Source organism: Triturus cristatus, chromosome 5_1 (assembly GCF_964204655.1).
Source record: "Triturus cristatus chromosome 5_1, aTriCri1.1, whole genome shotgun sequence".
Taxonomy (NCBI): Eukaryota; Metazoa; Chordata; class Amphibia; order Caudata; family Salamandridae; genus Triturus; species Triturus cristatus.
This window is the reverse complement of record NC_140587.1, coordinates 629371140-629394500: the sequence shown is the minus strand read 5'-3', so window position 1 is coordinate 629394500 and position 23361 is coordinate 629371140.

Below are 23361 nucleotides of genomic sequence, written 5' to 3'. Positions count from 1 at the left end.
TTTGTAGGGTTACTAAACACTCAGGGATTTTCAAGGATCAAGCACCTTTTTGACAATACATTAATTGTTGTGCACATTCACTCCTAGGTAAAGGGCTCTGGTTCACTTCTTGGTTACTTCTCTCTGTTTCTTTGAGTGCAAATCCTATGAGAAATTACTGCATTTTGTCTTTTCTGATTCCTCAATTCTTATTCATATGGCTTTTGTTGTAGCTCCGGCTGGAGGTCTTCAAGATACAACCAAGAAAAATGTCATTGCTCTTTGTGATTTGCATATCCCCTGACGAAGGGTTAGGCATCAACCCCAAATGCATTGGGATCGTCCATTGGACACATTTATGTTTATCACAGTATAAATTAACGTGCTAGATGAATTGTGTTGACAACAGTACATCTATGTATTAATGCTTTAAGTATAAGGAAAATTGTTTATGTGCAAATGTTTCAATACTCACACTCAATTATCAAATACGTATTATTTGGCATTTTTCATTGACATGATTTCTACTTGAATATTGTATGCATTTATGGTTTAAAATGAATGAGACCTTTGTGTCCAAGCGATGCTTCACGAGGTTATGGGTTTCCACAACCTCTTTCAATTGAGCTTTTTGAAAGGTGACATTTTCCTGCCCTAACCATTTGGCACCTGCTGCCAGTTTCCTGGATCACATGACTGTGAATGGCTCTGCTTTTGAGCTTTGTGTATTCTTCCCAGACAGTGAGACAAAAGTGGAGTAGGTGTTGGCAGATGGGCCATCATGCTAGGATGGGTGGGGGTGGAGCTGTATCGAGCACCACTTACATATCATAGGATTCTGCCACACACACACACACACACACACACACACACACACACGCACACACACACAGACACACACACACACAGTAATCGAACACTAGGCCTGCACAGTCTTTTGTCACCCCAGACTTCTTGGAGCCTTGACAGGGCAAGGAAAGAACTTTTCAGAACCAGAGGTGGGGGTAGTATAGGGAATTCCCCCATATCAAAGGCTGGCACCAGGTGTAAATGTTGGGCCTCCTGAAACCCTCATCAGTACACTCCTGGACCTGTGGACACTACAGAAGAAGGACCGCCTTGTTCCCCAGAGGGCTGTCCAGCTGCTTGAGGCCTCCCTGTTCCCCAGAGTACTGCCCTGCTGCTACCAGAGTACCTCCCCAGGTCCTGGACCCTAGACTGGCATCAGAGACAACTATTTCTTGCCATGCTGTAGGCACCATCACATCTGGCACAAAGCAACTCAAAGCACCACAAAGTCTCATCGCACAGCTGAAAGCTTCATTGGAACTGACACTGAGAGATGTAAATCTCTGCAAAGCCTCGCTGCACACCTGAAAGGTTCCTCAGAACCAACACCTAATGACGCAAAGCCCTGGAAAGCCTTGCCACAAACCTGAAAGCTTCATTGGAACCGACACTGAGAGATGCGAAGCCTTGCAAAGCAAAGCCTCGCAGACCTCACGCCATGAACATAAAGTACAACATCCAACATCATAAACTTGGTCCTATGCCCAGCTTGCACTCCATCGCATTTGGCCTGAATTTGTAACTTTGTTCAGGTCCAGCGTGACCTGATAACCTCAATGGCCCTTTTTGCTTTTAGGTGCTATACATGCCTAAAACATTTTAATTCCATATCTCCGTTTCTAATGATTGGATTTTTGCTATTCTGTCACCATTGTATTGACTCACAATTTTTCTATTTTTGTGAATTGCTGTGGGATTTTTCTTGTGTTGTGTTTTCTTTTTATTTCTTGTTGAGTTCTGCATAATTACTTTACACTTTGCCTCTAAGTTAGGCCTGAGTGGTTAGTGCCAAGTTTCCAGAGGCTTAGCACAGGTTAATTTAGTGACTTTTGTTGTTCACCCTGACAAGGACTGTGGTTGTTGCCTGAGTGGGGATCCCCCCCAACCATGCCCAGTTTCTTACAACAGTATAAAAATATATATATATTTTTAACAAAAATTAAAAAACAAAAAGAAACAGTAAAATAACATTTTAACTTCAATTAACATAACTACCAAAAATATATGAAAATCATGAAATCATTCGTTATTCATTTAATTTCAATTAATACATAAAAATCAAATAAAATTTAAAAACAAAAGCAATTCTACAAACAAAATTTCACAAACACCAACAAATGAATTAAACATGTTTAAAACAATAAATAAAAAGCACAATGCATAATTAATCACAAATAATAAAATACATATAAATATTAATATATAGATATAATATATTTATTATCTTGCCAATCTGCTCTCCTACAAAAAATTATAAAACATTAAAAATATATTTGTAATAAACATGTGAAAACTAAAATACACATTAAAAGAAATATATTATTTAATTAACAAATAATCTACTTTACATTAAAATACATTTAATTTAATTTAACTTCCCACCGTATTCCCCTACAAACCCATTACCCTGTAACTAAAATATAACTTAAATAAATTACTATTAAACTGTTGACATAATTAACAATCAATCAAATAATTTACAATTAAAAATGGATTCATATTATTTTTTAATTATTTATAACTTAATTACATTCTCACCCTACACCCTACAAACCCAACAACATTCTACTAAAGTATAACCCATTTTTTCTAATAATAAACAAAAATACAAAATAAAATTACAATTTTAAATTCAAAATATAATCTAACAGTTAGACAATTAACATAATTAATAATCAATTTAAAATAACGAACAATAAAACACTAATTACCATTCAATAAAAAATATTTATAATTTAAATAACATAACACCCTATTCCCCTACAAACCCAACAACCTGCTATGACAACATAAATTACTAATGCCATTTTTTAAAAGAATACTAAATCGCTTAAATTACAAACTATGTTTTAACAAATTAAATATGATTAGACCAACAATACTAACACCTACAATTATTATACCAACTAAAGCACATTACAATAATTAAAAAACAATATTTTTTACAACCATATTACTGAAAATGATATTAAAAGCAATAGTCTAGAAAACGATATTCTTTAAAAAAAAAAAAAGATATAGTCTTGACAACAATATTCTATACCATGTTATTGTTGTATCACAATATTATTTTTAGGTTTAGTTGTTGTCCCTGGCTTGCAAATGTTTTGCTTCTACCAGATATGTCTGTAGCTATTTTAACAATGTTGTGCATTCTTCCATCCAAACCTCATGAGAGAAGGAGGGCGTTAGTTGCCAATGCAATGGTTTGAAAATGTGCAGTGCAATGTAGATATGTTCGAACACGATTTTACCCGAATTAATGAGAGACCCACACTCGAAAAAGATTCTTATAAGATTTTAATTCACCATTGCTGAGGTGAAAACATCATTGTGTTTCAGTTAAAAACATACTACCTTGTGATATGAATGAACATAATATCAAATTCTTGACTTGTTTGTAAAGCGTAATGGGGAGTTTTGGTACTTCACTAATAAATTGTTTAGAATTTTTGTGGAAATTTATATTTTTTCCATTTCCATCAGAGTGGTTACTATTTTCTCAATTTTCCTTAGGGTGCTTAATGTCTGGGTGATTGATTCTGTAAACCATGGTTCCATGGGTAGAGCCTGTTAATTATTAAGTTATAGGGTGGTGCATAGATCAACAGATTTGGAGACAGTTCAGTCATATTCAGAGAGCACTCAATCTCAATCTTTAGGGGGAAAATATTGCAAAGGTTTGGAAGACTGTGCTCAAGCACGATCTGTGTGAGATCTTTCAGTGGGTGAGAGTGTCTTTTTTGAGACACTAGCATAGGGTGGAGAGGGTTGAACTTGGATAAAATGTGGATACAAACGATAAAGGATCAAATCAGTCAATGGGACTGGGAGAAGATACAGGACTCAATTGAATTAATTATGAATGAGGTCAAGAGTTTTGGGTGGGCAGTGAGACATTGGAATGAATATTGTGAAACAGGTGCAAAATATTTAGAATGGAGAAATGCTTACATTCTGGGTTATCTCTGCCCACATTAAAGTTCCCCAGAAAATATTGTGCTTGGTGAGCATGCAGCTTTCTGTAATGCATTCTTATAGGTGATCAATAATGTAGATGTTTTAGGAAGGGTGATATACTGTGTGTCTGTAGAGTGTGTGGGGCATAATGAAAGTTGGAGCTATGAACCAGGATAAAGGGGTGGTCCAACATGCAATTGAGATCTTGGTGATAACTGGCAAGCTGCCACCTGTTTTGTGTTGTCTATCTATTCTAAAAATAGTGCCATTTTGTGTAGCATATGTGGTTGGTGTATTGTCACACTGCAGCAATATATATGACATTTTGTCTTCCAAGCCATAGATGTATGTTATGGTTATCATTTGCAATGAACTTGTAGGGAAGTAAAATAAACCAAATAGGGAATTACAATGCACATCACATATTTTAGGGCCGGGGGATACAGGACCTTTACAAATGTGTAGCAGTGTTAAAGTGCACAGAGTTCTAAAGCCAGGTAAAATGGGGAAACCTAGAGAAACAAATTATGTCATTCTTCACTCTGATCCTCTGTATGATCACCATAGAGTTGAGTAAAACTCGTGAGTGTATTGATAGCCGGTGTATGGTCCGTAAAATAAGACAATATGATTACATAGGAAGAGTCTGGAGATGAGCAGTGCAGTAGCATTTTGTACTAGCTAGAGTATTTCTAGTAACTTGATAGGAGAGACTAGGTAAATAGACTACTGTAGTCCAGTCTTGGATTATGGGAGTACTGCATTGGCCAAAGAGATGTGATGAGTGGCTTGAATTAATGGTAGTATTGGTTTAAGGATTTCAGCTATAGGAAACAGCAAGCAGTAACTGTGTTTTCCTGAATCTCTAAGGAGATATTAGCATCAATTTGAATTCCAAAAGTGTGAGTTGAATTTACAGCTTTGGGTGACAGGTCAGTTACTTATCCCCAGAGAACTGAAGTCTTCTAGATACAATCATTTTTAGTAATTAGCGACTCCATTTTGTCTGCATTTAACTTCAGATAATTGGTCACCATCCAACATCTTATCATAGGCTTCAAAGGTGAATGTGGGTTTGTCTGGCAGCCCAAAAATCAGTTGGATATCATCAGTGTACAAGAAAAATTATACATCAAATTGTATTAGTAGTTTATCCAGGAGCAATATGCAGATATTGAAGTGTATTAGAGACAGGATAGACTCTGTGGGTCATCGTAATTTATGATCTTTGGACTGGAGCTATAGGGTGCAAGGGAACTGTTTCTAGTCACTCAGAAGGGACTTAAACCATTTCTTAACTAGTCTTGTGATATGACATCTTTTAATGAATCAAGGAAAATGGGACAATCTAGGGTGTTGAATGAAATTGAGCGATATAATAGTACAAGGACTCCAACACCACTACAATCCACTAAGCTCCTCAGATTATCTAGGTTTTAAGAGATGGCAAACTCTGTACTGCATCCTGGTCAAAAGCCAATTTGAAGTAAAGTTAGAAGATTTTCTCTAACGCTAGAGCTAGCTTGCCTAACTATGGTAACAAAGAAATAGGACAAACGTTACTCAAATCAATTAGTGAAAGAGATGACCTCTTTAATAATAGATTCACTATTACTGATTTCAAGGCTCAAAAAGCAAGTACTCTAGTGAAAGAGCAGTTAACTAAATGTAAAAGGTGAGATGATATCAATGAAAAAGCTGCTGCATAATTTTCCTTGCTATCTCAGGCAAATTCCTTGTACTAATTGACTATATTCTGTGTGGTGTGGACTATGTTAATAAATTCTATCTTGACCTACCATGTGTTCTTATCAAACATGTTCAAACGCTGAAGAACCTGACAGCTCATTGTCTCAAGTCATCAAAGCGAATGTATCACTCAGTTCTTTCAGACATTCTACATGCTGACTGTTTCAAAATGGAGGGAATTCCAATTAATATTTATCGTGCACCGGGATTGCTTACTTCGTACTGGTGTTTGCTGCCGATCACCACCACTGGTCACCACCGGCACTCATTGTACAGCACCGGGACTTATGCACTGGTGTACTTTTTACTGGTTGATTACATTAAAACAGTAATTGATCTGCATAATTTCACCACGAGCAAAACTGAGGGCAAGAACAGCAGTAGACAGAGGCTGAGAAAGATCCCAGTGAGTACACAGCTCCGCAGCTTGGCTTGCTGCTCTGCTCCAAACCTGATTCCAACTTGAATGCTGTCTTCGGCTATGCCCAGACATCGACCACTGGAATCCAGTTTTTCATTAAGTCAAGAGGCTTTACAATGCGGATCCAATTTCAAGCAGTAATATCTCCTCCCCTGCTGTAAGTTATCTGCAGACAGCAGAATCAAACCATATCCCTTCAGCTACCTCCCACCAGAAGCTTTATGACACAGTGGTGTGTATGTATCCTGTCTGGGGCGGCCAGGAGAGGAAACCCCACAATATAGAAGAACAGAGAATGTCTGAGTCTCAAATAAGTTGCTTAAGAATGGCACAAACACACCTCATTAATCTCATTCACTGCACCCCCTGAAGCCATCGCCATGATGCTTATAGTCATCAAGCTGTCTTTTAACATAATAATCCGCAAATCCAAATACACCCATTACACTACCGCTCAAGGTCGCCGGTGCAGCAAGCATCCATGGCCCCAGATAAGCTGTTATATGAGTATGGAGCTCCAAGACCCTAATGGCACAGATCATTCTCTGCAACTTCAGGGAAAGAGGAACACTGCAGTAGATAAGCTTACTCTTTAAAATTGTATCTTCCAAATCTATTATTTTATGGAGTAATCGAGCCATAAAAAGTCATTAAAATGCACTGCTACGTTTTTTGAGAATTGCTTTTTGGATGACTGGAAGGAACATCAAATGCGCCTGATTTGCTAATTTTTGTGAATTAAGACATGTAACATGTAATCTATCATCTGAACTTGCAGCACAAGATTCAAGATCCCAAGCTAAAAATGTAAATACAAATAGCCCTTCAAATGTCTTTCCCAGCTTACCAAACTGGACCATGAGGTCGCGTCACTGTAGCAGCCTATCTTCAAGCGGAGTGGGTGATGACCAGACCAGTGGGATGGTATTCTGTTGTCAGAAGCTGTAAGATCTCTGTGACCTGAGCTCTGGTGTGTTAGCTGGTAAAATCTATCAAGCTCTGCCATGCTACCTGAGATTGTAATATTTTATTCTTTAACACTGCCACTTCCTAGAAGATTCTCAGCCATAATATAGGACTGAGAATCTACTTGAATGAGCAGGATGCAAATATTAAAGAAACTGAAATGAAGATGTGTAATTAAATGCTAAGCCATGTGAAAGTGCATGTAACTGTGAATTGGTGGTGAGACTTTTTTTTTATGTATGCAGCTAAGCACTTCATGTGTGAATTGGGAGCATGTAGGTCTTGTACAGGGATTGCTCTCTTTTCTAGCTCATTAATATCAGCACAATTAGACCACATACATTGTAACTAGACACCTTAGAAATGTCGTATAACAAATACATAACATAACCCATCATAAAACAACATAGCATAACATGGCATACCATAACACACCATAACATTGCATAGCACGTTTGACAAATACAGTTGCGAGAACGTATGGTGGTGGAAAAATAGCAGCACAGAGATTGAGAGGCGAATCTGTTTGAAAGAGCTTTGCAAAACAACACGATTGATAAGCACGACTACAAATAAACAAACTGTGAAACCAAGTTTACAATAACAGCGAACAACCATATTTTATTGTAAGTCTGCGGCTACAGAAGACCCAGAAAAGAAATTATAAATCATAATGGTACCCTTGTGTTCATTTTGATAAAACCAGAATGTGGCACGGCACGCAATTGTATTTTATTATTAGAGACAGTGCTCTTCATCATGAATGTATTTATTTGCATAGCGAATCAACTGCAATTAAGATTATGTTCCTGTGAGTTTAATACTAGTTATTTTTAAAGCTATAATATCATTATTATGCATCGCAGACTGAAGCAGAGTCATTCTAAATGCAATCTATTTTTACACTCGGCATACGGAAGAAAAAAAAATCCATTGCACTCCATTACTTTCTTATTACATGTCTGGGCAGTGAAATGATTCCCTGCTGCAGCTGTTTTGGCAAACAGCAGTTCTTGTTCATTTCACTGCCTGGATTTATTGCACTTTGCAGACAGATCATTTGAACAGATATTGCAACAGGGTGATCGGCTGTAATTTGGTGTAATCCAGGGGCTGCATTTGTTAATGCTAGTCCACTGTATGCCCATGCTGGTTTGAATTTGTTATGGTAAATGCGCATGTGACTACGATCGATGATTCATCATTGGCCCCGTGATAAATACCACAGTCAAAATGTAAACGTCAAATCAACATATTTAACTTTAAAGCTGAGAGATCAGGGGTATTTACGCTTTATTGAAGAATAAGGCTTTGCATATTTTTTGTGTAAATCCTCAGAAATTATATGTGAATCAGGGCAATGTTCCACAAGTCCATTGGCAACTGTTTTGAAGAATTCTGATTTGGGAATCAAAACATGGATCTATTTTTGCCGTGAACAAAACAAGTTTTTGTTACGAATTCATTTGCTCTCGTGGCAAGGCATAGGTGTTTAGAAGAAATTTCATATGTACCTGTCTGGAACCTAGAAATATCCTGCTTATTGAGGCCGACTCAACTCCTGCTTCTAAAGCTGAGGTTAATATTTGTAATCAAAATTGATTCTTTTTACAGGAGAATGTGGTGTAGCAGACCTAAGTTTATTTAAGTCGCACAATTAAGATCATGTTTTTCTCAGACTGCACCAATGGACTATCAGACAAGGCTAGCCAGCATTTTGCATGGGTTTTAGGGGACACCTCTCACATCATATACAACGTGCAAGGTCACGTTTGCCTTGATCTTTTCTATTCAATATGAGCAAATTCTGCATTGAAATGATATTTTATGGTTTAGGTGTTGTGCATGATGTAGCTCGTACTGCCTCAGGGACAGCACATTTCCTTCCTACTCCATTAATCCCATATCTTCGAAATACCATGTCGATGGAATGATGACGATGAAGCATTTGCGGTACAGCACTGTAAACACTGAGACAAGTCTAGGCACTGGGCAGTGGTGTTGAGGGCATTGGGAACTGAACAGAAAAGAAGCCCAGCAAAAAACATTAGATTAAAGGGTCTTACAAAATGCCAGAAGACTAGAATGTGATCCCACTATGCATCTGGCATGGATATTATCTGAGTTTCAAGAGAAAGACCATATGGGGCCTTTTCGAGTAAGGAGGGGGCATTAGAAGGGATGTCACCATGCAGAAATGTGGAGGTTCTCATGCAATCTTAGGCATATTAAGGGCAGGGAAAGGGACCCTTTGTTCCCCCGAGCTGCTCCCTGAAAACGCATGGAGTCACATTGTGGAAATATGGATTTTTATGATCAGTTATGTCCCCTATCTTGGACCCCAACGGTTTCATGTATAAATCACAAGTACATGTATGTTCCCTCCAGTTCCAGTTATGAAGACGCAAACACATGTGCGTCCACCGCCAACATGTCCTCTTTCAGATCCGCCATGAATGGGCCGGATATTCTATTCCTAAGTATGAAAGGCCACCGGCTTTATATGGTTCACTTATGCCATTTTACAGTCCAGGCGAGTAGGCCCTGATTCTGCCATCAAGCTTTTCCTGCCTTCTGCCTCTGAAAGCTCCAGTCTGAGCTCGCATCTGTATCCATGAACTTTGTCCTATTCCCTGCGCAGCTAACGGTGCCTGACATCAGCCTGTTGCCTGCCAAAAACTGTATTTCACCTTCGAAATTATCTGCTCCGCTCCCTACCCAATGCATTCCTGTCTAGTAGTTTAAGTAAACATTCTTCCAGCTACCGAGCAAAAGGCCCGGCTTCTCTGTCTTTATGCAAGTAATTCATAGCCCTGTTACCATGGAAGATTTCTGCCCTCGCATCTAGTGTAGACACTTAGACGCTTGTACACGCACTAACAGTCAGTATAGTCAGTATAGAATAAGATTCTACTCTAAGAGACCTCTCTTTTGGATAACATAGTTCTCTAAACATAGGATGTTAGATATGATTTGGGATTAGGTTGACTTGACCCTCCAGACTTCTGTCGCCACATGTAGAGCTAAATGTCAAGTCCCCTTCACCCCCTAGTTGCACGTCAATCACATGTCATGCCGCTGCGCGCGCATTTCTGCCAAGTATTTCTGCTGACATTGCGAAATTCTTTCATGGAACCACCCTATTATGACATCATACCTGATGACGTTCTTTAGTTACACCCAGTTACGCCCACTTTTGCTACGCATGTATGTTTTATCTTTGCTATCAATTGTTACGCCTCCTCCATCTGTTTCACTGTAATGCCTATTGTATAAAAATGATTACTTGTCAATAAAGTACGCCCTTCACTTCCTGAACCTTCGTGGTGATGGAATATGGAGCTCCTCAATTTAAATTGATTTTGGAATAAAGCCCGTTCCGAACCTCTAATACCACGGATTCTGCCTCTTATTTTACTGAGCTATTGTTATAGATTTTCCGCATCAAATTAAGTTCCGGTAATTAAATTATTTACCACATAAATGGCGCCCGAACAGGGACACTTTCTCATCTCACGCGCCGGCGGTGCGTTGCAGGCCCGGTCTCCTGTCACAGTTGGACGGACAACAACGCGTACCCACAGGATTTCCTGTATCTCCCTCCTGCCGAGCGGGGGTAACTGAGGCTGCGATCAACACCCAGACGAGGCGGTGAGAAGTGCGAAGTATCCCGACCAGAGCCTAGCTGAGAGAGCAAGATCCGAGGTATACAGAGGCCCACCAGATTCCGAAGTCCCGAAGTTCCGAGTCGAGTCCAGTCCGGTTCAAGTTCAGTTCAGTTCCGAGGCCTTCCGTTCCGAGCTACCCGGTGAGTACCATTATCGGGGAGGCGTTCTGACGTGCACATAGGTTGTGCCGGTCAAGACGGGTTTGGGTACACAAATCCGGTCTGCACTGTTTCAGCAGTGTATCTATACTGTTTAGCAGTATATCAAGTATGTCTAGTATATAATTCAGATTTACCTAGTTAGTATCGAGTATTATGCTTAGTGACTAGTTCCCTAAATGACCATCATTGTTTATTCATTAAATGTTAAATGTTAAAATGTTTTAAATACGTTCTGTATATTGTGGTGTGAATGACTGTTCATTATTGTGTTTTATGGTATTAAACGCGTTCAAAATTAGGTACCAGATCAGTTCTCAATATGCCGCTCTTTTCGAAATTAAGACAGATCACAACTAGAAAAGGGGTACTCGAAGAAGCTGTTCCCATTCCTCCTAGGGACACTCCAGGGTACTTCATGTATCATAAACATGGCCTAGACGCCATATTATTTCTTGATCTATGGGTAGACTACACCAAGGAATTACCAGAAAGTCAGAGGTGGCCCGCAGCTGGGACCTGGGATGCAGCTTGCATTATGAAAGTAGAAGAAGAATTATGGAAAAAGAAAGCTAGACAGTCACAGAAAGATGCCATTGAATTATGGCGTAAAGAATCATATAGACGCACAGAAAAAGCGCTCAGACAGGAAGAGAAAAGTAAGGAGAATTCAAATAAAGTTCGAGAAAGTGTATTAATTGAAGAAGGTATTCGAGTAAAATCAGAACAAACAGACAGACAAAAAAATGCCCTTGTGAATGGTATGTATCCTCTTCTGGCCGAAGGGTTACCTAAGGCTACTCCAGAGATACCAAAAGACTTGCCACCCCCATTGTTTCCGATAAAAGTACATCCCAAAGGGCATCCCAGATCCGCAGAAGATGTTTTTCTTTCCTCTTATTTAGACGACGCAGCTCCCGAGTATGCTAATGCTGCGCCACATAGACCGCCTGCCGAGGGGGTTCAACGCCAAGACCCTCCTTCGTCTGTACCTCTGCAACAGCAAACTCCGACACAAGTTCCGGCAAGCACATCTGTTTCTACATCTGCATCCACACCTATGGTTGCTATATCCCGTTCAACGAATCCTTTCACATCCAGCACCCCAGGTGGTGCTACCGGAGGTACATCAAGCATTTTTTCTACGCCACCCAGAACAAATAAACTTTCCTTTCAAGAATTAGCCCGCCAACGTACACCCAAACTAGTAACTCCCAACACGCTCAAGGAACTTCTAATAGATTGTAGATATGACCCAGTGCCCGGAAAAGGGGACGAAATGATGCTGGCATCATTACGTATCCGACGAGCTGCAATATACTTAGGGAAGCTACCAGGAATGACTGCACATTTAGAAAATATATATCACTTTGTTCAGTCAGGGCGAGACCCTGAGAGTATTAACAGAGCCATGGAGTACCAAAAGGTGGAAATACAGGGGGAACTGTTACGTTTCCTCATAAACTGTGTGATCAGAAATCAAGACCAACCAGGGGTAAATCCGGAAGAAATGCAAATTCTTACCACATGGGGTAAGAATATATCAGAGGGGAGACACGATAAACGATCATGTATAGTAGCTATGAGCCGAAAGATCCGCAAAGAAATAGAACGAATACACGAAGAAAGATTAGCAGTAGACGAGCCTGAACAAACCGAGGACGAGGAAGAATTAGAACTGCCCACAGGACAGTTAGAAACCATGGCCTATGTAGGTAGAGGAAGATCTTGCAATAATACTAGATGCTTTACTGATCCGATACGTCCGATACGTCCAGATAATAACAGAAAATTCCAAACTCCTATAATAAATACAAGGTCCCCCGAACATTCATTCCAAGCCGCTGACAAATTACTCCGAGAACGAAGGGGCTATCATATACTCGATTCTATGGACGAACAAGAATTAGCCAGGTCAGCCGTTCACTGGGTTGATAGTCCTGGAAAATATGGTGATGATACACTAGCACATACGTTTTTGAACCTCGCCCCAGATGAACAGCGTTTAGCTGGTATCTATATGATTCAACAACTCCTTATATTATATAAAAGCCAACACTCCGATCCTGGCCCCTTACCTGATATATTGACTGAATTACTCACGAATAAATGGAGAGGTTCCGGTACTAAGTTAATTAGAGAAATACTAGAATCTAGAAGGCAGTACATTCTTTTTGTATGTCCTGAACATGTCTCACTGCCCATCAAGGAAAGAACGACGTATTACATGGATAGACAAAATCCCTTACGCGAAGTGCACCCGATAAAGGGTGATGACAATGAGTTTAAACGTGTGTTTGTATACACACCCATATCCAAAATAGAACTATTAGAAATGAAGAAAGTGGTACCCAGTCATGATAAAGACCCAGCGGGTTTCCACCGTGAAATTAAAGATATGTTACTCATGGGAGAATATACCTACCCCGACATTATGACAATATTGAAGGTATTAATGCCCGCGGGCATTTACGAAAAACTCAAGGAAAAGTATTGGGAGGTGGGAGACCAGAAGATAGATTGGACAGGATTAGAAAACGAAGAAAAAGCTCGAGGTCCAGGTTCAGGGCTTGGGGACAAGACCAAAGCACTACCTGGTTTACTAGTACAGGTACTGCCACGTTTATTAACTACAAAAAAGGAAGACTGGGGTGCAATCTCAGCCTGTAAACAAAAATCAGATGAAGACACTAGTGATTTCTATTCCCGATTTGAGAAATGTTTTGGTATAAATAGTGGAATAAAAGCAAGTAGCGAGTCGTATCCACATCTGTTTGTGACAAAATTGGTTGAAAATGCCTTGCCCCAAGTTAAGAATAGAGTATTGAAGTTCGAGAGTACCTGGCAAGGTAACACTCCGTCACAAATGTTACAAATGCTACAGTACCATCATAATAGAATTAGAGAAGAACAAGAACATGAACATAGACGCATGAAAGACACGAAAATGAAAATGCTAGTTTCCCAGACAGTTCCAGCTGATGGTCATAAGAAGGGTATAACACAGTCCAGTGTTTCAACAGGTCCTGTAAAAGGGACATGTAATTATTGTAAACAGCCAGGTCATTATGTACACGATTGTCCAGTCTTAAAACATAATATCGCCATAGGTAATACAAAAGTAAGACCACGACCACTTAGACAGGATCAGAACCAACAAGGAGCACTGCAGCATGCACAGTCCATGCCAGCTCCGCAACAGTCTATGCCAGCTCCGCCACCGCAGCCTATTGCTGCCACACAAACAACGACCCGACAGATGTATCAGACCGCACAATATGACTATCCTGATTATCAACGATACTCATGAAATAGCCTGGAGAGGGAAGTTGGCTTACCCCTTATTGAGGTCCCTGTAGATCAAGAAGGACCTTATGTACACAGTGAACTGTTAGGTCAAGATAGAAAATTCTTACTTGATACAGGGGCAAGCCGAACAACAATAAAACGTAGTGAAGTTCCAGGGGCACCCCTCTCAGGCACACAGAATATTTCCCTTGGCTTTTCAGGAAAACCTATCATTAACGAAGTAACACAGCCTCTTCCACTTACGATTGGTCCCTTGACACGAACTACAGATCTATTACTTACTAAATCATGTCCAGAAAACTTGTTAGGCATAAAAACTTTGAAAGCTCTCGGAGCTATAATATGTTGTTCTCCAGAAGGATTAAGATTGTTTTTACGTGATTTCAAAGGGCACTATGTGTCCCGAGACATGGATCACCGACTACAGACTTTACCCACACATTTATGGGCACAAGGCCCTACAGATGTTGGTTGCATGAACATTACACCATATCGAGTCACACTAAAGGCAGGAGTGGTACTTCCACGAATGCGACAATACAAGTTACCCCCAGATGCCGTAGTGGCTTTACTACAAATCATTGACGAGCTTATTACCCAAGGAGTGGTTGTGGAAACTGACTCCAATGTATGTAATTCACCGATAATTCCGATTCTTAAACGAACCGATCCAACAGCCCCGCCAGTATATCGATTGGTTATTGACCTGCGCGAATTAAATAAATGCATAGTACCACAATACCCCGTAGTCCCAGACATTTCCTCATTACTGACAGCCATTGATTCCGAAGCAACATTCTTTACTGTAATTGATCTCAAGAATGCCTTCTTCAGCGTCCCAATAGATCCGGAAAGCCAATACTTGTTCGGATTTAGTTTAAATGGACGTAGCTTTAAATTCACACGCGCACCTCAAGGATTTACCGAAAGCCCCAGCATCTATAGCCAAGCCCTGAAACGAGAACTCGACAGTATCCACATGCCAGTCAACACTGCCCTGCTTCAATATGTCGATGATCTGCTGATCACCGCTAGAAGCGAACCTGAATGTGAAAAAGCCTCACTGACGGTTTTACAATTTTTGGCCGAAAAGGGGCACAAGGTGTCCCCTTCTAAGCTGCAATTCTGTGTCCAGCGAGTTGTTTACCTTGGTCACTCGCTGTCCAAGGAGGGAAGGCAGCTTACACCAGATCGCATCCAGCTAATTGCTAATATGCCAATACCCAAGACACAAAAGGAGGTGCGGGCTTTCATAGGCCTCACTTCATATTGTAGGCAGTGGATCCCTCAGTATGCATTTCTAGCAAAACCACTCATTCAATTGACAACACAGGAGGCAGCCACATCGACTGTTCTCCCTTGGACCCAGGAACATACACAAGCTTTTGAAAGCCTAAAGAAAGCCTTATGCCAAGCACCTGTTTTAGCAACACCATGTTACAATAAACAGTTTACACTCTTCGTTACAGAACGCGAAGGTACTGCCTTGTCAGTACTCACACAGGAACAAGCAGGATCACACAAACCATGTGCTTATTTTTCTAGTACATTAGATCCCGTAGCTCAGGCTTTGCCTGCGTGCCTGAAATCAGTGGCAGCAACAGCTTTAGCAATCAGACAAAGCGATGCCATAGTATTAGGACATCCATTGACAGTACAAGTACCACATGCAGTAGAGGTTCTCTTGAACCGCACACAAACACAACACTTGACTATAGCACGACTCACTGGTTATGAATTAACATTGTTTCAGCCACATATAGAAATCAGACGTTGTAGTACATTGAATCCTGCCACACTGTTACCAATAAACGGAACAGACCCACTAGCACATGATTGTATTGAAGTTATCACTATCACGACGAAACCCAGACAAGATTTGACAGACGTCCCATTGTCAGACCCAGACCTGACGTTGTATGTAGATGGTTCATGTATGAGAACAGGTACAGGAGAGCTAGTGGCCGCTTACGCAGTCACAACAGACACTGAAATCGTTGAAACAAATTGCATAAATACCTTGTCAGCCCAAGCCGCAGAGCTCATCGCTCTGACACAAGCCTGTATTCAAGCCACAAATAAAAAAGTCAACATATACACTGATTCACGTTATGCATTCGGAGTTGTACATGACTTCGGCGTGCTGTGGCGAGAGAGAGGTTATTTAACTTCTCACGGTGCCCACATTCAGCACGGACCCCTCATTCATGCCTTATTAGATGCAATACATCTACCCACTGCAATATCAATTATGAAATGTAAAGCTCATACGAAAGTTACTGATATCATTTCTCAAGGCAATGATCTAGCTGACAGAACAGCTAAACAGACTGCTCAAACTCGAACATCCGACATGACAAAGACAATAGTCCCGACACCAACATATTGCATGATGGTTAAGGATCCCGCTCTTGACGTAATTGACATACAGACACATGCTACATCAGACGAAATAAAGAAATGGACTGAATTAGGAGGGATCCAAACGGATCAAGGATGGATGACGAAGGAAAAATCTGTGTGGTTCCTTCCTGATTCAATGGTCCAAGTTATAATTAATACTGTACATAGTCCAGCACATCTAGGAGAAAAAGCTATGCTAGACAGCATCCAACACATTTGGTTCAACAAACATTTACGAGCAGCAGCTAAACAAAAAGTTCGTACCTGTATGATCTGTTGTCAGTTTAACCCAGGTAAAAGCATTCCCGTAGAACAGGGTGGATTTCAGCCTCCTGATCACCCTTTTGAAGTCCTCCAGATGGATTATATCCAGATGGAACGATGTCGAGGATTCAAATATGTTCTCGTAGTTGTCTGTGCTCTTTCCCGTTGGACAGAGGCATACCCGGTTTCAGATTACACTGCCCCGACTACTGCCAAACAGTTAGTTCGAGAATTCTTCCCACGGTACGGTTTACCACGTGCTGTCTACTCAGATAACGGCCAGCCGTTCTCATCCGAACTAATGAAACACGTTTCACTTTTGTTAGGCTATCAGTGGAAATTTCACTGTGTCCGACACCCCGAGGCAGCAGGTCTCGTGGAACGACATAACCAGACCCTGAAAATTAGATTGTCCAAAATTTGTAGAGAGAAAGGTGTCGACTGGGTAGTAGCCTTACCCGTTGCACTCTTTTACATGAGAATGGTAGCACACTCTCGAACAGGGCTATCCCCGTATGAGGTGATCTTTGGCAGACCACCAAATATGTGGGGGACGCCTATACCACGCAAAATAACTGATATTGACTGAAATATGCTGACAGATTACTTGGCTTCCTTGATGTCTGCACTACAATCTTGTCGTTCACAGGTAGCTGCAGCCTTTCCCGACAACACCGAGGTGAAACCCCATGACGTAATTCCAGGAGACTTGGTGTTAGTGAGGAACTTTGATCGGAAGTCTCAGCTGGATCCTAGGTGGAAATCGCCTCAACTCGTATTACTAACGACGAGGACAGCCGTGAAGATCGAAGGTCGAAAAGGCTGGATACATTCAAGTCATATCAAGAAATTTCATGGACTACCGTCAGACGTAAACGACACACCTTGCGTGTCTTCCCCGATTGACTCAAAACTTCCTTTGGTTGAACTGAATAACCATGAACAATATAAACTAAAACTTCGGTCCAACAAGTCAGGCAATTTGATTGTTTAAGTCCTCTCCAAGGTGAATCGGTCGAATTTGTCTCTGACATGTATCCCTTAGACCTGTACGGAGAAAGAAACAGAAGGATAAAGTTGAAACGACATGCGTACTGTAAATCACTGCGTAGTCATTGCACAGTGACGTTATTAATTTTGTTTTTCTTAAGTCTTTTAATAATTACTGCAAGTATATTGTTGCACACATATTATCCTATTTCTAGACATGTTTATAATGTTACTGCTGAACATTCTTTTAGTGAATTACCTCCGCATGAGTTGTCTTATAGATTTGCGCTGCGCAATAACACGTTTATTAGTATGTTACATCATTCCCATCAGGTTAGCAATGCTACAAATTGTTGGATATGTGGTCGACTCCCTCCCTATCAGAACTATAAAGGAATTCTACCTCTCTTTCCATACCCGTTCACACACAATGGATCCTGTGGAGCATGGTTTAGTTTAATTAATTCCCTAGATTCGAATTCTGCAGTTTACCAGAATAACTGGGTATGGGGAAATCTGAACTTAGTTTTACTCAAAGTCTGTCACCCTAACAAGGAGGGACTTCCCAAAAGAACAGGAACTGATCTAGAAAATGAAGTATATGGATTAGGTAATTTTACGCTTAATCTCATGATTCTAAATGTTGAATCTGAAGCCACACCAATTTTGCCCGCCATGTCAGTATTTCCGGTAAAAGGTGAATTATGTGTAAGAAAGAATGGTTCCATACATATGGGCCGTAGTAGATGCACCACTGTAATAGAATTTAGTGACCAAGGCAAGTCTACATTTAGAGCTTCCCGCCATTCCTACTTCATATGTGGTCAGACGGCATATATACGTTTGCCTCTAGATTGGGATGGTACCTGCTACATCGGATTCCTTTTGCCACCTGTTTTTCTAGCTCCTCCTGATTATCATAGAAATACTCATTTAGTACACAATAGAGAAAGGAGAGATCTCCCAATAGTCGATTACACTGAGACAGCATGGGAAAAATACACAGATTTCAATAAAGGTCTCTTTCCCTATATAGGTACAGTTACCAATAGTAAGCTGATACGTAGATTAACCAGAACCCTTGAAGCAGTAGTGAACGAAACTATTTCCGCCTTAGGCAATTTAACCGAAGAGCAGTCTGCTATGCGGATTGTTGTGCTTCAAAATCGTCTTGTCCTTGACGTCATCTTGGCCGATAGGGGCGGAGCTTGTAGGGTCATCGGATCGAGCTGTTGCATTTTCATACCAGAAAATTCGCCATCTGTATATAAAGCCATAACTCGCCTTCATAAGATTGTAAGCCAGATACACCAGAATCCAGGCACCTGGACTTGATCCGGTTGGTTTTGGAGTGTATTATCTACCTTTGGATGGAAGGTCCTATCCTTCCTAGGTATTGGCTTCCTCATATTATTCAGTTGCTGTCTATGCCTACAATGTGGACCAGCGATCTGTGGTCTGTGTGCCACATCGTGTATCCCACCACCAAGATTTCATTCATCACGGAAGAAGAAAGAAGAACAAATGATGCTATATGAACAGATCAACGGATTGATGAAGATTGATATCTCTTGACGGGCAAGTAGGGGACAAGGAGGGAATGTGGAAATATGGATTTTTATGATCAGTTATGTCCCCTATCTTGGACCCCAACGGTTTCATGTATAAATCACAAGTACATGTATGTTCCCTCCAGTTCCAGTTATGAAGACGCAAACACATGTGCGTCCACCGCCAACATGTCCTCTTTCAGATCCGCCATGAATGGGCCGGATATTCTATTCCTAAGTATGAAAGGCCACCGGCTTTATATGGTTCACTTATGCCATTTTACAGTCCAGGCGAGTAGGCCCTGATTCTGCCATCAAGCTTTTCCTGCCTTCTGCCTCTGAAAGCTCCAGTCTGAGCTCGCATCTGTATCCATGAACTTTGTCCTAGTCCCTGCGCAGCTAACGGTGCCTGACATCAGCCTGTTGCCTGCCAAAAACTGTATTTCACCTTCGAAATTATCTGCTCCGCTCCCTACCCAATGCATTCCTGTCTAGTAGTTTAAGTAAACATTCTTCCAGCTACCGAGCAAAAGGCCCGGCTTCTCTGTCTTTATGCAAGTAATTCATAGCCCTGTTACCATGGAAGATTTCTGCCCTCGCATCTAGTGTAGACACTTAGACGCTTGTACACGCACTAACAGTCAGTATAGTCAGTATAGAATAAGATTCTACTCTAAGAGACCTCTCTTTTGGATAACATAGTTCTCTAAACATAGGATGTTAGATATGATTTGGGATTAGGTTGACTTGACCCTCCAGACTTCTGTCGCCACATGTAGAGCTAAATGTCAAGTCCCCTTCACCCCCTAGTTGCACGTCAATCACATGTCATGCCGCTGCGCGCGCATTTCTGCCAAGTATTTCTGCTGACATTGCGAAATTCTTTCATGGAACCACCCTATTATGACATCATACCTGATGACGTTCTTTAGTTACACCCAGTTACGCCCACTTTTGCTACGCATGTATGTTTTATCTTTGCTATCAATTGTTACGCCTCCTCCATCTGTTTCACTGTAATGCCTATTGTATAAAAATGATTACTTGTCAATAAAGTACGCCCTTCACTTCCTGAACCTTCGTGGTGATGGAATATGGAGCTCCTCAATTTAAATTGATTTTGGAATAAAGCCCGTTCCGAACCTCTAATACCACGGATTCTGCCTCTTATTTTACTGAGCTATTGTTATAGATTTTCCGCATCAAATTAAGTTCCGGTAATTAAATTATTTACCACAACATGGTATATTTTTGTGCAGAACTGACACGTTATTCTGTTCCAACTAATAAGCCTCTGTAATACACCCCCACAATGGAGCACAATATGGGTTTCTAGGGAACATTTCACAGAAGAACAGATATATCTAAGCTTGTGGGCACAACTGGAAACAATGGGCAATTTTCAGACACAAAAGGTTCTGCTGCAGGAGGCCATGAAGTATCTTTTATAAGAAACATGACGTTAAATACCATTGATGTTTTTTTCTCCACAGGCCTGACTGTGAAAAGTGAATTAACCTTTCCTGTTCCTTCTTCTAAAGAATCAGGGGCTGATTACAAGTTTGGCAGTCTTACTGCCAAACCGCCGAGCCGGCAATCCCAAAAACACCATAGGGCCAGGGGTCTTCCATCCACCATATTACGATGTTGTGGCTGGAGTACTCTGTAGTCGTCGGGCTGGCGGTATACAGTCGAGCCGATTTTGATGTTCCTAATGGAGTGGCGGTCTCTTGTCTGTGGAGTTCCGACAGAGTGACATTTCTCTGCTGTAAAGATAGTTAAGTACTACGTGTGAAAATCACAAAATTCATGTATATGTTGTGTAGGTGTTGTAATGTATAAATAGGTTATGTGTACTGTATGTTTTGTTGCATGTTTAATATCACAAAGTGTTACCATGCATGACATAGGAGAACTGACAGTGAAGTCTACCTTCGATTCCGGCAACAACAGGATTGCAGAGCATCGTGGTCAGGTGGTAGCAGAACAGGAAGGACCTGGACAATGGTGTCCAACACACATTTCGAAGTAGGACCCTGAAAAAAGGTGAGTTTCCACCTATTTTTTTACCTTTCCTCCGTGTCACGCATGGCGGTGTCCCTACCCTGAACAACTCGGCGGCAATGCTGATCGTAATCTAGATGGCTAGAAGCTTGGCAAGACGCCCTCCAAGACCTGTCTTTGACTCTCCTGCTGTAGATGTGGTAGCAGGAGTCTCACCTGTGACAGTGGTCCAGTGAAAGTCTTGTAGCCAAGTTCCCGCCAGGATGGTAATCAGGCATTCGGACCACCAAGGCAGCGGGCGGGAAGACCCTCTGAAAAATCAACAGCGGTGCCATTCCACCAAACTTGTAATTGGGCCTTCAATCAGCATTAGTTTATCAAGTGATTCTTGTACAGGATGCTATGGCAGCTTGTTCGATGGTAGATCCTAGATTACTTCTTCCCATGAAATGATGAAACATGTTGTGATTACCTCTTTGATCCTTTTATCTATGAAAGGTGGCAAGTAATATCTGATTAGTTGGTAGGGGTGCACATCTATCTCTTAGTCTTCACAGTACATTCAACTTTATGTGGCGATGAAAGATTTTGGGGTAGTATGCATCAACGAGATTTGGTCCAGGACGGGGTGGAGCATTCATTTTTTTACAGCACATTTTGAGAAAATAAACATCACTACAGTAAACAGAGTAAAGTAGCAAGAAAAACAATGGCACATTTATTCCCCCCTGCCTCCTTCCTTTCCACCCTGAGGGATCCCTCCTTCCCGAGCCCCAACAGCAAGCTCTCCAACTTGAGATAGCATCCATCAGCTCTTGAAAGTTTCTACATCCCATTCTATGATGGTGGTCACTGAAGACCTGGGGCTTATGGAAATCCCTCTATAATCAGCCCAACTCTTCTAGATCTTAGCCTGCTGATGGCGTGGGGTGGAGGATTCATTTAATTGTAGGAAATATGTAACTTGGCAGAGAAACTCTTTCTGTAATTGATGGTGATGTACCTTCACAGAATGGACAATAGCTAATGATTGATTACAAATTCACCTCTTCCAGGCACATAGAAGCAATTAGAAAAGCCATGAAAATATTTCTGTTATGACAGTCCTTCCGACTACATCAAAGCTGACTGCCTTTGGAAGCAACAATCACCCACCAGGACACATGGATCTGAGGTTGCAACAATCCTGAGTCTAGACCGTTAGTATCACTTAGATATGATAACTTGCCATGGACAAAAGGTGCACTAAAACCAGGGCCGGCTTTAGTGCTGGTGGCACCCTGTGCGACAATGTTTGTTGGCGCCCCCCAGTGACCACCTCCACCATGGATTCTCTCACTAGCACCCTTTAACAGTGACCATGTCTCCATAACCACACTCTCTCAGATGCATTGAATTAGTTATATAGCGCCACTCATACCAGTGTAGGGTGTCCGAGCACTTTGCATCACACACACATTACACAGAGACAATCAATCATACGTGTGTAAATCAGTGTATAGGAAATGTTACATAAGCCAAAGGACTAAAAGTGTAGGAGTTACATGTCATCCATACTGGTAGGCAGTATAGTTTAAGAGTGCTTGGTGTAGAGAAGCACAAACTCAGAGTCGAAAAAGAAACAGCATAGTTGGGTGTTTTCTTTAAAAATAAGAATAGATTTCTAGCCAAATTAACCCTTTTTGCAACATTAATCAATGTTCTAATAATGTATAATTTGCAGTGTGTATGCAGTTCTAGGATGAAAGTTAATAGCTCACTATCCTATATTAGGACTTTAAGTTATAAATTGCAAGTAACAAAAGGATGTCTCTTTTGAAAGCAGTAACCTGCTGATCTGTTTACATCATATTCACTCTGTAATCTACTTG